The sequence below is a fragment of the Protopterus annectens genome, chromosome 1.part2 (assembly GCF_019279795.1).
Source record: "Protopterus annectens isolate FY-2018-M chromosome 1.part2, PAN1.0, whole genome shotgun sequence".
NCBI lineage: Eukaryota > Metazoa > Chordata > Ceratodontiformes > Protopteridae > Protopterus > Protopterus annectens.
The window spans coordinates 732,974,820-732,988,393 of record NC_056727.1 but is presented as its reverse complement, the minus strand read 5'-3'; the positions used below and the strand labels follow the sequence as shown (position 1 = coordinate 732,988,393).

The 13,574-nt window shown below is 45.8% G+C and overlaps 1 protein-coding gene across 8 annotated transcripts in view; it reads left to right on the top strand.

Annotated features, from left to right (window-relative positions):
• WDR26 (WD repeat domain 26) overlaps window positions 1-13,574 on the top strand; it is a 2,773,460-nt gene that overhangs the window by 2,289,175 nt on the left and 470,711 nt on the right. The window lies entirely within an intron of this gene.

The window sequence follows — 13,574 nt, the reverse complement described above, 5'->3', positions numbered from 1 at the left end:
GAGGCATTTGAGGCAGGTACCATGGAGGAAGCGGAGACATATTCCTTAGAAGTGGGTACCATTGCTGGTGAGGCCAGTCCGGAGCCACTAGGATCATTTTTGTTTTTTCCTGTCTGACTTTTAGTAAGACCTTGGAGAGTAGAGGCAGAAGGGAGAAAGGCATAGACTGATAGGTTTCTCCAGCTGAAGGATAGGGCATCCACTTTCCATGCTTTTTTGTGATGAGTTCTTGTGCAGAATTTGTCCAATTGATAATTTTGGGGAGAGGCAAATAGATCTATGTCTGGGCTCCCCCCATTTCATTGTTAACATGCTGAAGATTTGTGGATCCAGTTTCCATTCATGCGGGTCCATAAGATTTCTGCTTAGGTCGTCTGCCAGAGTATTTTGCTTTCCTGGCAGGAATTGAGCTTGAAGATGTATTCGGTAAGTCAAGGCTGTGTTCCGCAAGGCCATGGCTAGTCTGCAAAGGGGGTAGGAATATGTACCCCCTTGCTTGTTTATGTACCACATAACTGGTGTTGTCCATCTTTATCAGTAGTTGTCCTGGATGAAGTAAGTCCTTGTAGGCTGTGAGAGCATTCTGAACAGCTAGCATCTCTTTCTGGTTGATATGCAGATGCATTTGATCTGGGCTCCATTTGCCCTGAATGCATCTCCCTGCCAGGTGGGCCCCCCAAGCATATTCTGATGCTTCTGTAGTTAGGGTTTGGGTGGCAGGGGGTAGAGTGAATGACAGTCCCTTGTTTTGGTGAGATGTCTCTGCCCACCAAAGAAACCCTGTTGTAGGCAGGGAATGAGAGGAATCAATGTTTCCAGACTGTGGCAATGTTGACTCCATAAACTTTTTAGGTACCATTGAAGCTTTCTCATATGCAGTCTCGCATATGGAATTAGTAGAATGCAGGATGCCATGAACCCCAAAGCCTGCAGAATTTGTCTTGCAGATAACTGGGTTTTTGTTGCCATTTGTTTGAAGTATGTTGTCAGTTGCCTTTGTTTGTCTGGAGTGAGGTAAGCCATCTGGGCAGTTGTATTCAAGCTTGCACCCAGGAATGTAATCATTTGAGAAGGGTACCAGTTGTGATTTATTTTCGTTTATTGTGTACCCTAAGCATGCTAGAAGCCTTTTTACAAATGCCAGATTTTGAAGAAGATTGTCCTTGTCCTCTGCTTGAATGAGACAGTTGTCCAGATAAGGATAAATTTGAATGCTGCTTTGTCTGCAGAATGCAATTACTGGTGCCAGACACTTTGTAAAGACCCTGGGCGCAGTAGATAAGCCAAAGGGCAGTGCAGAGAATTGGTAATGCAAAAAACCTGCTTTGAAGCGGAGGTATCTTCTGCATGATTCCCTTATTGGGATATGCAGGTATGCCTCTTTTTTAAGTCTAGAGTTACTAACCAAGCATTCCTGTCTAGCATAGGCAGTAGCTGTTGTAAAGTCAGCATTTTGAATTTTGGAATGTTCAGGAACGTGTTCAAAATCGATAAGTCCAATATTGGACGCCATGAATTGCCTTTTCTGGGTACCAGGAAAAATCTTGAATAAAAACCTTGTCCTTTTTCCTTTTCTGGTACCAGTTGAATAGCCCCCATATCCATGAGGGACATGACTTGTTTCTGGGCCTCCACCCACTGGTTTTGTGGCAGATCCGGTCATCCTTTTGGAATTGGTAAAGTATGGAAATGAAATCTGTACCCCTGGGATATTATGTTTAATACCCACTTGTCCTGGGTAATTAACTGCCAATTTTGAGCATGAAGTGCTAGTTTCCCCCCCAAGGGGGCTGCCAAAAGACAAGTGCTTGGTGATGGTAGAGGAAAGTCATTGAGACTGCTTACTGTAGGGTTTTCTTTGTTTCTTCCAGATTTGGAGGTGGAGGCCCCCCATTGCTTTGACCTGTAAGAGCCCTGTGATTGGTAGCTGGAGCCTTTTGAGCGCCTGGATTTGCCCTTTTGGACACAGGAAAGGAACAATTTTTAGTAGGCCAGTGTCTACTGAACCTGGGTGGCTGCACTTGCAAGGAATCTTTTACAGTTTGCATAGATTTAGCTTTGTCTTCCATTTTCTTTAAACCCCCTTATGTCTTATTACCAAACAGAGTATCATGCTGCAAAGGGGCATCCAGCAATTTAGCTTTAACATGATCAGGCAGATTTTGCTCCTTGAGCCAGGCATGCCTTCTAATCACAGATCCAGTAATGTAGGCCCTACAAGAGGCCTCCAAGGAATCAAAGCCACATTGCAAAGTATGCTTTCCAACTTGTTCTGCTGAATGCAATAATTCATGTAACTCTCTATTTTTCCACACAATCAGAAATCAACATAATTTTCTGTTTCAGTAAGCCCATAACATTCTGTTGATATTTAAGCATATGAAACTGGCAGTTTAAAGCCCTGATTGCCAAGGTTGCCGACGTATAAACCTTCTTACCCCATCTATCCAGCACCCTGGAATCTATATCAGAAGGGTGGGATTCTTGGCCGTAGAGGCCTTTACACCCTTGGGACCCTGAGAAATAGTTTCAGAATTAGGTGCAGGATTTTTGAAAATAAATTTGTGGGAGTCAGGAACCCTGTAATATCTGTCTGGCTTACTAGGAGTTGGAGGCAGGGAATCAGGAGCCATGCTTGATTCCGAGAACACATCATCAACAATGTCTAATACAGGAGGTATTTCCGAAGGCCTATGCTGAGGAAGAAGAAAGAAATCCCTAAGCCTCTTTTTTGATTCAGAGAAGTCCTGCCTCTCCCAGTGAAAATGTTACCTTAAAGTATGCAAAGTCTCTCCAAACGAGTAACCCTCTGGAGGAGATGCAGATGGGATGGATTCCTCTGCATCAAAATCCTCATAGGGTGGAATAGAAAATTCCTGATCAGAAGAGGAATCAGAAGAAATGGAAACCTGATCTGAAGATTCGTAATCAGTGCCTTGCCTAGGCCTCTTAGCAGGGGGTGGTTGGGAACCCCTGATCAAGGTAATTAAATCCTCAGCCATTTTGATCATCTGTTTTTTAGGCATAGGGGCCTGAGCACATGACTCGTGCGTCAGTTTTTTAGACATGGAAGTTGTTTTTGACCTTGTTTTTGTTTTTGGCGTCTGTTTAATATAAAAATGTTGAGGCCTGAAAACACCCTCAGAAGCCGGTGCCTGCTCAGCAGCTCCGGACCCATCTAAGGGAGAGACATCCGCGGGTTCAATACTCTGAGAATCCCGCGGCATACTGGATTCCGAATGGGTCTCTGTAGAGGCCTGCGACTCAAAAGTAGCGGGTATCAGGGGCTGCGAAAGCGCCTCACTGAGTACCGGCGAACAGGCGACTGGCTTAGGAGAAGCTTTGTTGTCTGTTTCGGACCTCAACGGTCTGTCTCTGTCTTTTTCTCTGCGTTTTTTGTGAACTCCGGTAGTCGGATTGTTAACCGACATTTCAGGATAATTAAATCTTGAACCAAAATATTTAGAAGCAAAAATATTCCGACGCATAATAGTGCGTTGGTTAAATCTAGCACAAAACCTACAGCAAGGCACGTTGTGATGTGGGCCTAGGCAAGGAATACAGTACAAATGAAAATCCTTATGAGGTATTTGCTTCCCACAAGTAATGCAATTATTAACTTTTACTGACATTGGTAAGGAGCAAGAAAAAGTTTCCTCAACAGGGTACTTAGCTTTAGTTTGAAGACATTGGTTCTGAAACTTGAATACGAAAATTTCAGGAGTCTGCTGACCGGCACTTGCGAAATGCTTCTGCTTTGGGCACCGAGCGGCAAGAAAGACTGAATAAAATGGCATTGGCTGCATGTTTTATACCCATGACGACCTGACGTCATGGAAGAGGAGACGGCAACCGATGCAGGACCCAAGAATTTGTTATTCAGGCCTACTGAGGGCAACCTGCCAGCAGATTACCCAAATGTAATCACTGCAACAGTGAAACACGAAGAACATCCGGGGTGACAGGGGTCAGTTCCTTGGTAAGCCCTATCAGCGCTCCTGAAACGAAGATTGACTGTCCTACTCTGGAGGCAGTCGGCGGTCACTTGGCTTTGTATCCAGATGCCTGGCTAGGAATTGCAACAGATTCTTGGGTACAAAGCATTGTTACCAGAGGGTTACATCATTCCATTCTTAGAAAACCCACCTGTTGGGGAAAAAAATCCCAGACGGTCCACCCAGTCTCAGGGATCAAGCAGCCGTAGAAATCCAGAGGCTGCAGGAAAGAGAGTCATCCAGCCAGTCTCAGCAGACCAGATAGGGTCCGGAACTTACTCAAGATACTTTTTAGTTCCAAGGAAGACGGGACTGGAGGCCCATCTTGGATCTCAGCAGACTCAACACATTTGTAAAGAAGGAGAAGTTCCGGATGGTCACGCTTCAGTCTATTCTCCCATTCCTCGGAATGGGTGATTGGATGTGCTCTATAGATCTCAAGGATGCGTACTACCATATCAAAATGGCCAGGGCATCCAGAGATCATCTGCATTTCCGGCTGGAAGCCAGTCATTACCAATACCAAGCACTGCCCTTTGGACACACAACAGCCCCCAGAATGTTTACCAAATGCATGGCAGTAGTTACGGCTCACCTGAGGCGTCTAGGATTCCGAGTGTTTCCGTATCTGGACGACTGGCTCCTTACCGCCACCTCCAGGCATCAACTAATTCTGTCCAGGGATCACACACTCAATCTCTGCTCCCAGTTAGGAATCACTATCAATTTTGAAAAGTCTGCGTTGTCGTCATCACAGCATATCTCCTTTATCGGGGCAGAACTAGACACCACCACTGCCACAGTAAAATTGCCCCTGGACAGAATAACCACTCTCCGAAACCAGGTCTTGGACATTTTGCAGAGAAGAAAAGTACCGGCCCATCAAGTACTGAAGCTTCTAGGTACCATGGCAGCTACGCTCAGTTCCTTTGGGACGTATGCACATGAGGATTCTTCAGTGATTACTTTTCACCCAGTGGTCTTACCAACAACTTCCGATTTCATTCTTAATCATGATTACGGACTCTTGCAAGAAGGACCTTCGCTGGTGGTTGACTAGCCAACAAGTTACATTGGGTCGACCATTTGTTTCTTCCCTGCCGTTGGCAACGGTTACCACGGATGCTTCTCTGATAGGGTGAAGGGGGTTTCAGGGAAGAACAGCCCAGTGCACCTTGTCAGAGACAGAGTCACAGTTGCACATCAGTGTTCTGGAGCTGAGAGCGGTGCTTTTGGAGTTGCAGCACTCTGCATCTAGGAACAATTCCGATACAGACAGGCAAACATGTCCGTGGTCTGGTACATGAATAAGCAAGGGGGAACCAAGTCTTACTCCCTGTGTCGAGAGGCCTTGAGAATTTGGCAGTGGGCAGTATCCACCAAGCGCTTTATGATAGCAACACATATCCCGGGGAAATCCAATGTAATAGTGGACAGACTGAGCAGAGCCATTCTGTTACCGCACAAGTGGTGTCTCAACGACGAAGTTGTGGAGATGATTTTCCGCAGATGGGGCCAGCCTTGCTGAGACCTGTTTGCATCCCCTATGAATGCCAAATGCAGAAGCTACTTTGCCCTGAATCCTCCGGGGGATGGCCGAAGGGACTCACTCATACACGATTGGCCCCCGGGACTCCTGTATGCTTTCCCACCTATACCCCTGATTCTGAAATTCTTGCAGAAAGCCAAAAGCCTGGGAAGGACTGTAATCTTAATAGCCCCTTTTTAGCCTCATCAGATTTGGTTCCCCTTCCTCCGACTCTATCAGCTGGAGGAACCTTGGATTCTGGACCTAGTTCCAGACCTGCTGACACATTCGTCAGGGGCCCTCCATCCCTCCCTTCATTCCCTCAGACTGACAGCTTTGCTGCTCCGATTCCCAACCTAGCCAGGTCACACGATTTTTCTTCTGCAGTACAGCACATTCTTGTATCTTCGCATAACGCTTCCACCAGAAAAGGTTATGCTAGTAAATGGAAGCGATTTGCTTTTTGAGCCTTCCAAAATAACATTGATCCTTATGTTGCCCCAATTGCTAGTATCCTGGAATTCCTATCTAAGCTTTTTCATGAAGGTGCTGCAGCTGCCACTATTAGAGTTCAGTTGGTTGCAATTTCGAATTTTCACCTCTGAGCTGAAGGTTCTAATTTGATGCCTCACAGATTATGTAGGGCCTTCCTGAAGGGTACCATTCATCTTAGGCCACCTGTTAGACAACCCTTTACTCTCTGGAATCTAAATTTTGTGTTGTCACGTATTATTTTTCCTCCCTTTGAGCCTGCACCATCCTGCCAGTTGAAGTTTCTTTCTTGGAAAACTATTTTCTTGCTGGCCATTACCTCAGCACGTAGGGTGTCTAAGCTTCAAGCTCTTTCTATCAAACCCCCATATTTGGTGTTCCATCCAGACAGAGTATCACTGAGGACTAATCCTTCGTTCCTGCCAAAGGTGTGTTCCAAGACTAACCTGAATAAAAACTATTGAACTTCCAACCTTTTTCAGTAATCATTCTAATAAGTTGGAGTACATGTTGCATAAACTTGATGTCCACAGACAATTGAGGTCCTGTTTGGACAGGACAAAGGAATACAGAAGATATGACGCACTCTTTGTATCTCATGCTGACACTACGAAAGGATTACCAGTCTCTAAAGTTACCCTTTCCAAATGGTTAACTGACTGCATTAAATTTATATACTCTTCAGCAAACCAAACATTAGAGCATGGTGTAAAGGCGCACTCCACTAGGGCTGTTTCCACTTCTGCTTATGCTGCTCGATTGCCTTTGGACACTATATGTGCAGCTGCCACGTGGTCTAAGCAGCATACCTTTATCACTCATTACAAAGTGGACAGGGCCTCCTTTGGTTCCACTGTCCTGAGGAATATACTCCCTTGAGCCACACAGGATTAGGGTGCTTGGGATGCTGCCCACGCGTAAGAATTAACGGCGAGCTTGAACAACTTAACATAAAGAAGTTATGTACTTACCATAACGTTCCATGTGAGTTGTTCATCTCGCCTTCATTCTTACATTCCCACCCGCCTTTCCATTCCAGGGTCTCGAAGGACGAGTAGACTTGGGGTCTGGTGGTCTTGTTCTGGGACTTCTTACTCCGTTTGGAGTATTTGAGTTATACCTGTTCATGCTGGGTTCAGCAAACTAGATCTGAGGTAGGACAGAGAGCATCATGGGATAGGGACCTGGCCTCAAGCTACTCTGAGATCTTCAGCTAGTAAAACGGCTGACTCGGAGCCAGGCTCCAAACCCACGTGTAAGAACGAAGGCGAGATGAACAACTCACATGGAACATTATGGTAAGTACATGACTTCTTTTTTTTTTTTTTGTTTTTACATTTATGATCAAATTGCATTGTTAAATACAAGCATAATAATAAATCTTCTAAGGTGCATGTCCACCAAATAGCAGGAAGATGTTAATTTGAGCCACCAGTTCTTAATTAAACGTCAATAAATGATGCTAGAATGCCTAACTTCAGGAATTGCCTAAGTTTAATGTTCTCTTTTGGGCAATATTACACAATTAGTTTGTGATTGTTTAGGACATTTAAACAAAAGAAGTGGAGGAAATTAACTAGTTGCTGAGTATCTGGGTTTTAGTTGCAAAAGTGTTGCAGTAGTACGTGTTGTAATCGCTTCTTACTGAATTTTGTACCTTCAAGTATGCACGCGGTCTGTAACAGCATTTATGAAACACATAGGACCCAACTTTGTTCTTCCTTCTTAAAAAAAAAAATATAAAAAAAAAAATAAAAAATAGTAGTGTGACATCATTGCAGATGTTCTTCATGTTGCAGTCATCACATTTGAGTTATCCCTGCCAGGATAGCCCTCGGCCGGCCTGTTTACCAGAGGCTTAGTATTTCTGTGTCTGTTGCTGTCGCTTCAGGACTGACGTCAGGTCATCAGTAGTATAAAGTATGGCAGCCTACGCAATTACATCAGTATTTCTTGCTGCGGAACCCGAAGCAGAGGCAGTTTGCACGAGTGCTGGTCGGCCTCTACCTGAATTTCGTCTTCTGAATTGAAGATGAAATCTTCTAAAGCTAAGTTCCCTCGTTGGGTATCCTTTTTTCTTGCACTAACCGATGTCAGAAAAAGTTAACAATTGTCTTGCCTGTGGAAAGCAAACAACACACCAAGACTTTAATTCTTACTGTGTCACTTGCTTAGGACCAGACCACGACGTCCCTCGCTATCGCTTTGTTCAACGCCAGAACTGTACGTTGTTGGGCCCTTGTTGTAGCTAGATATTTTCACTTACAGTCCTCTAATTCCGATATAGCTTTGGTAAGCCATCCAACAGCAGATCTTCCGAAAGAACGTAAAGATAAAAACAGAGACAGACCGCACAGGTCCAAACTTATCAACTATGCTTCCATTAAGTTAGTCGTCAGTTCTTTGGTCCTCAGTGAGGTGCTTTTGCAGCCCCTGATGCCCGCTACCGAGACCCTTTCGGAGTCTGGTATGCCACAAAACTCTTCAACTAAGGATCTTGCGGTTGTCTCTCCTTGGGTGGGTCCAGAGCCGCTGAGCAGGCACCGACGTCTGAGGAAGTCCTTCACACAAACCGACTTATTTAGCATCTACCATTTGTTCGAAAACTACCGAGTTTCTTAGGCCCAGGGTACGAAACACACCCAAAAAACTGACCCAGTATCAGGCACCTGCTTCCTTGCCTCAGTCTCAAATGCTTAAATGGCGGAAGACCTCATCATGCTAATTAGGGGAAGCCAAGCTACCCTTTCCAAAAGAAAGAGATCTGTCCCCTGTAGTTTTGTCTGAACAAGAGTGTGATGACTCTGATGAATCTGAATATGAAAACATGCAACCCCTCTCTGCATATGAGGATTCTGATGCAGAGGATTCCATTCCTTCAGCCTCTCTCCCAGAGGATTTTTCCTTTGGCGAATCCCTTCATACCTTGAGGGACCATTTCCAGTGGGAATGTCAGGACTACCCTCAGTCTAAAAAGAGACTCGGGGAAATCTTAGATCTTCCACAGCACAGACCCCTAGCCATTCTCCCAGTCCTGGATGTTGTAGAGGATGTTTTCTTGGAATCTAGTTTGACTCCTGACACCCTCCCTCCTTCACCCAGAAAACCAGACAGATATTAGCATTCCAGATTCTCACAAAGTTCTTTTTAAAACTCCTACTGCTGACCCTGAGGTCTAAAGGAATTAAAGCAACCTCTGCTAAGAATCCCACTCCCTCAGATAGGGATTCCCAAGCACTAGACAGATGGGGTAAAAAAGTATACACCTCTGCTACTCTTGCTATCAGAGCACTAAATTGCCAGTTCCATATGCTAAAGTTTCAGCAACATACCCTGGAACTCCTCAAACAAAAAAAAGTCTTCCTTTCCTGCTTGTGCAGAATCTAGAGAGTTACAAGAGTTAATGCATTCTGCAAGTCAAGTAACTAAACACACCTTGCACTGTGGTTTTGATGTCCTAGAAGCTTCTTACAGGGCAGCAGTCACCGGTTCTGTCCTTAGAAGGCATGCATGGCTTAAGGAACAGCCCCTTGCCAGACCATGTTTAAATCTAAATTGATGGATGGCCCCTTGCACAAAGACAACTTATTGGCACTAAGGCAGAAGAGGTCTTAAAAAAAGAAGGAAGAAACAGTGAAATCTATGCCGACAGTTAAGGATTTCTTACATGTCCAGCCACCTAGGTTCAGCAGGTATTGCCCTTCCAAACGCAGGTCCTTTCCTACTTCCACCAGGTCAGTTCAGCCCAGACGCTGTGGAAGCAGACCCCCCCCTCCCCAGACAGCAGCCACAGAGAATGCAGAGATCTAAACAGTGGACTTCCACAATTTCAAAAACAGGGAGTTCTAAGCCACCGCCTCAAGGTAAGAACTCACAATGACTCTCCTCCCCCACTCCCTCCCTCTGCCCACCTTCACTTACCCCTAGGAGGAAAACTCCTTTCACACAAGCACCTGGGCCACCATTACCAATGACCACAGGGTTCTCAACATAGTGTCCCAGGGGTACAACATTTCTTTCCACACCCTTCCAACTCCAGAAGGGTTCCCAGATCTACCTTCAAACCAGTAGGCAGAGGTTCAAAAGCTTGTCCTTTCCCTGCTCTCTCTGAGGGCAATAGAGCACATTCCTGCAGAACACAAAGGCCAAGGTTTCTACTCCAGACTTTCTCTGGTACCCAGAAAAGAGGGCACCTGGTGCCCCATCCTCAATCTATCCATTCTAAACACCTTCCTAGTGATACCAAAATTTAAAATGCTCACCCTCCAGCAGCTGCTACCCATGCTCTCCAAGGATGCTTGGCTAGCAACCCTAGACCTAAAAGAGGCCTACCTCCACATTACTATCATGGAATCATGCAGGAAATCTCAGTTTCAGAGCAGGATCTCTGCACTTTCAGTTCTCTGCACTTCCCTTTGGCTAATCTACTGCTTTTGTAAAGTCCCTACCAACCTCCCTAGGGTACACAATCAACGAAAAGCAATCCAAACAGGTACCCACCCAGAGGCTTATATTTCTGGGAGCAAGCCTGGACACAGCATCCCATATGGCATCCCTTACACCAGAAAAGCAAACTTTCCTGACACCCTACTTTTCTCAACAAGCCACCAGACCCCAGTTATCTGCAAGGAAAATTCTGCAAGCTCCTGGGTTCATGGCATCTTGCATTCTACTTATTCCGTATGCCAGACTGCATATGAGGAAACTTAAATGGTACCTAAAAAGCCTTTGGTGTCAACACTTTAAAGACCGGGAGACTCTCATACCCATGATACCTTGCCTCAGAAAAGATTTTCTTTGGTGGGCAACAGCATGCTCCCACAACAAGGGACTACCTTTCTCACCAACCCCCGCTGCGCAGACCCTCACCACAGATGCTTCAGACTATGTCTGGGGTGCACACCTGGACAGCAGGTGCATACAGAGCCAATGGATCCAATCCCTCTGCACATCAAGCAAAAAGAGATGATAGCTGTCCAGCACGCCTTGACAGCTTTCAAGCCCCTTCTCTCCCCTGGGGCTCTCTTGATCAAAACAGACAACACCACTGTGATGTGGTATATCAAGAAGCAGGGAGGGACTCACTCCTACCTTCTATGCAGGCAGGCCATGACCCTTTGCCACACAGCCTTTGCCATGCAACTCCACCTGTTAGCACAATTCCTGCCAGGTTCTCTCAACTCTCTAGCCAGACCACTTAAGTAGAAATCTTCTGGACCCACAAGAGTGGCAGCTCGACAGAAGAACCTTCACCCTAATAACTCTGAAATGGAGCACCCCAAAGGTCGGCCTCTTTGCCTCCCACACCAGCCATCAGCTCAGCAAATTCTGCACCAGGGAGCATCACTGCATGGCTTTGTCCTTCCTGTAGGTCAATCTATCGGTCTATGCCTTTCCTCCACTGCCTCTCATCCACAGGGTACTGCTCAAAATAAAGGTGAAAACAACCAAGGACAATTCTTATAGCTCCAGACTGGCCTCGCCAGCACTGGTACCCCTTGGTGCGCAGCCTGTCCTCACTGCCACCATGGCATCTTCCTCAGATTCCAAACCTCCTGACGCAGAGGAAAGGGGAATTCATGCATCTCCAATTACAGACACTCAGTTGGCAGCTTGGCTTATTCCCCGACCCCCGATCAATCTGCCAACCTCAGTAAACCGGTCCTAGATGTTATACATGAGGCCGGACCCCCTAGCACTAGAAAGTCTTATCCTGACAAATGGAAAAGGTTCTGCACCTGGCGTCAGGCTAAGTGAGCCAATACAGCACAACCTTCCCTCCCTCCCTCTCATCCTGAATTACTTAGCTGACCAGCTGCACAGTGGTCTGTCTTTTTCCTGTATTAAAATTCATACCTTTTCTATCTCTGCTCATTTCCCCACTCAGCAGCCCCTTTTCTCACACCCTCTTACCAAACAATTCCTAAAAGGGGCAAGCAACCTGAGGCCACCCAGAAGAGCACTAACCCCAGCTTGGGACCTTAACGTTGTGTTGGAAAAGCTCACACTGCCCCCCTTCACACCAGCATCTTCAGCAGAGCTAGAATTTCTCTCCTAGAAGATAGGCTTCCTTCTGGCCATCACTTCAGCCAGAAGGGTCTCCGAGCTGCAAACACTCATGGCTGTGGAGCCCTTCATCATCTTCCAAGCTGACAGGGTATCCCTCAGGGCTTAACCCATCCTTCATGCCCAAAGTGGTGTCCAGTGTGGCTCTCAACCAACCCATTCATTTGCGCATCTTTTTCCCTAACCCACAGAACAAGTGGGAAAGGATCCTGCACTATCTAGATGTGCACAAGCAGCTCAGATTCTATCTCGACAGGACTAAATCCTTCCGAAAGCCTGATCATTTGCTGGTTAGCTTTGCTGCAGGGACAGAGGGCAAAGCCATCTCCAAGCAAACCATTTCCAGATGGAAAGCACACTGCATCCATTTCTGCTACAAGCAACACGGAAAGCCTCCTCCCAAGGGGGTCGAGACTCTCTCAACCAGAGCAGCCTCACCTCTGCAGCTTTCCTCAGAGGAGTCCGAATCAGGGACATCCCTGAGGCTGCCACCTGGACATCTGTTCACACTTTTACCAAACATTACCACTTGCCTATCTTCTCCAAATCCAGAGCAGGGACTGCCTCTGCAGTCTTGCAGGGCATCCTAGCCAGCCCATAGTCTCCTTGACTGCCTCCACCCTTTCCTCAGCTTCCTTAACTGCCTCCACCCTTTCCCCAGCTTTGGAAATCAACCCAAATGTGATGACTGCAACAGTGAAACACGAAGAACATAGTACATTTGTTTATACTTACCATAACTGTAGATGTTCGAGTGTATTCACTGTTGCAGTCCTGGTTCCCCCCTCCATTCCCTCCTCTTTCTTCTCTTTCCTTACAAGGAACATTTTGGTATTTACTTTCTACTGGTGGGGTTGTTCCACCAAAACCTGGCTCCCACTTGGGGGCTCCTGACAGGTTAGTGCAAGAAAAACTGATGTAATGGCGTCGGCTGCCTTACTTTATACTACTGACGACCTGACGTCAGTCCTGAAGCGACAGCTACCGACGTAGAAATACTAAGCCTGTGGTATTCGGGCTACCCTGGCAGGGATAACCAAAATGTGATGACTGCAACACTGAATACACACTAACATCTAAATTTATGGTAAGTGTACACAGCTGTGCTTGAACTAGATGTATGCTCTGTCTAGTGACTTTATAGTAACCTAGTATTCTTCATCCAGTTACAGTTCTAAGCTGTGGTAGTTCACTGTCCATGATTGATATTTTCATTACTTGAGAGAGAGAGAGAGAGAGAGAGTGATAATTTAACTTCAGTTTCTTAGCAAATGTGCTACAGCTCTTTAAAGGCAAAATATTTTGCTTATTAAAGCATTTTGTTGATCTGTTGCCAGTGTAAGCTGCCTTGTATAAGACTATTATGTTATGACCTCCAGTGTACATAAGTCTCATTATTATTCAGTATATATATAAAAATACTGCACTTTTTTGACTCCTGCTTTGCTATTTAATAAAAAGGTGTCATGAAGGTTCTCCAGAAGTTAGAGAAT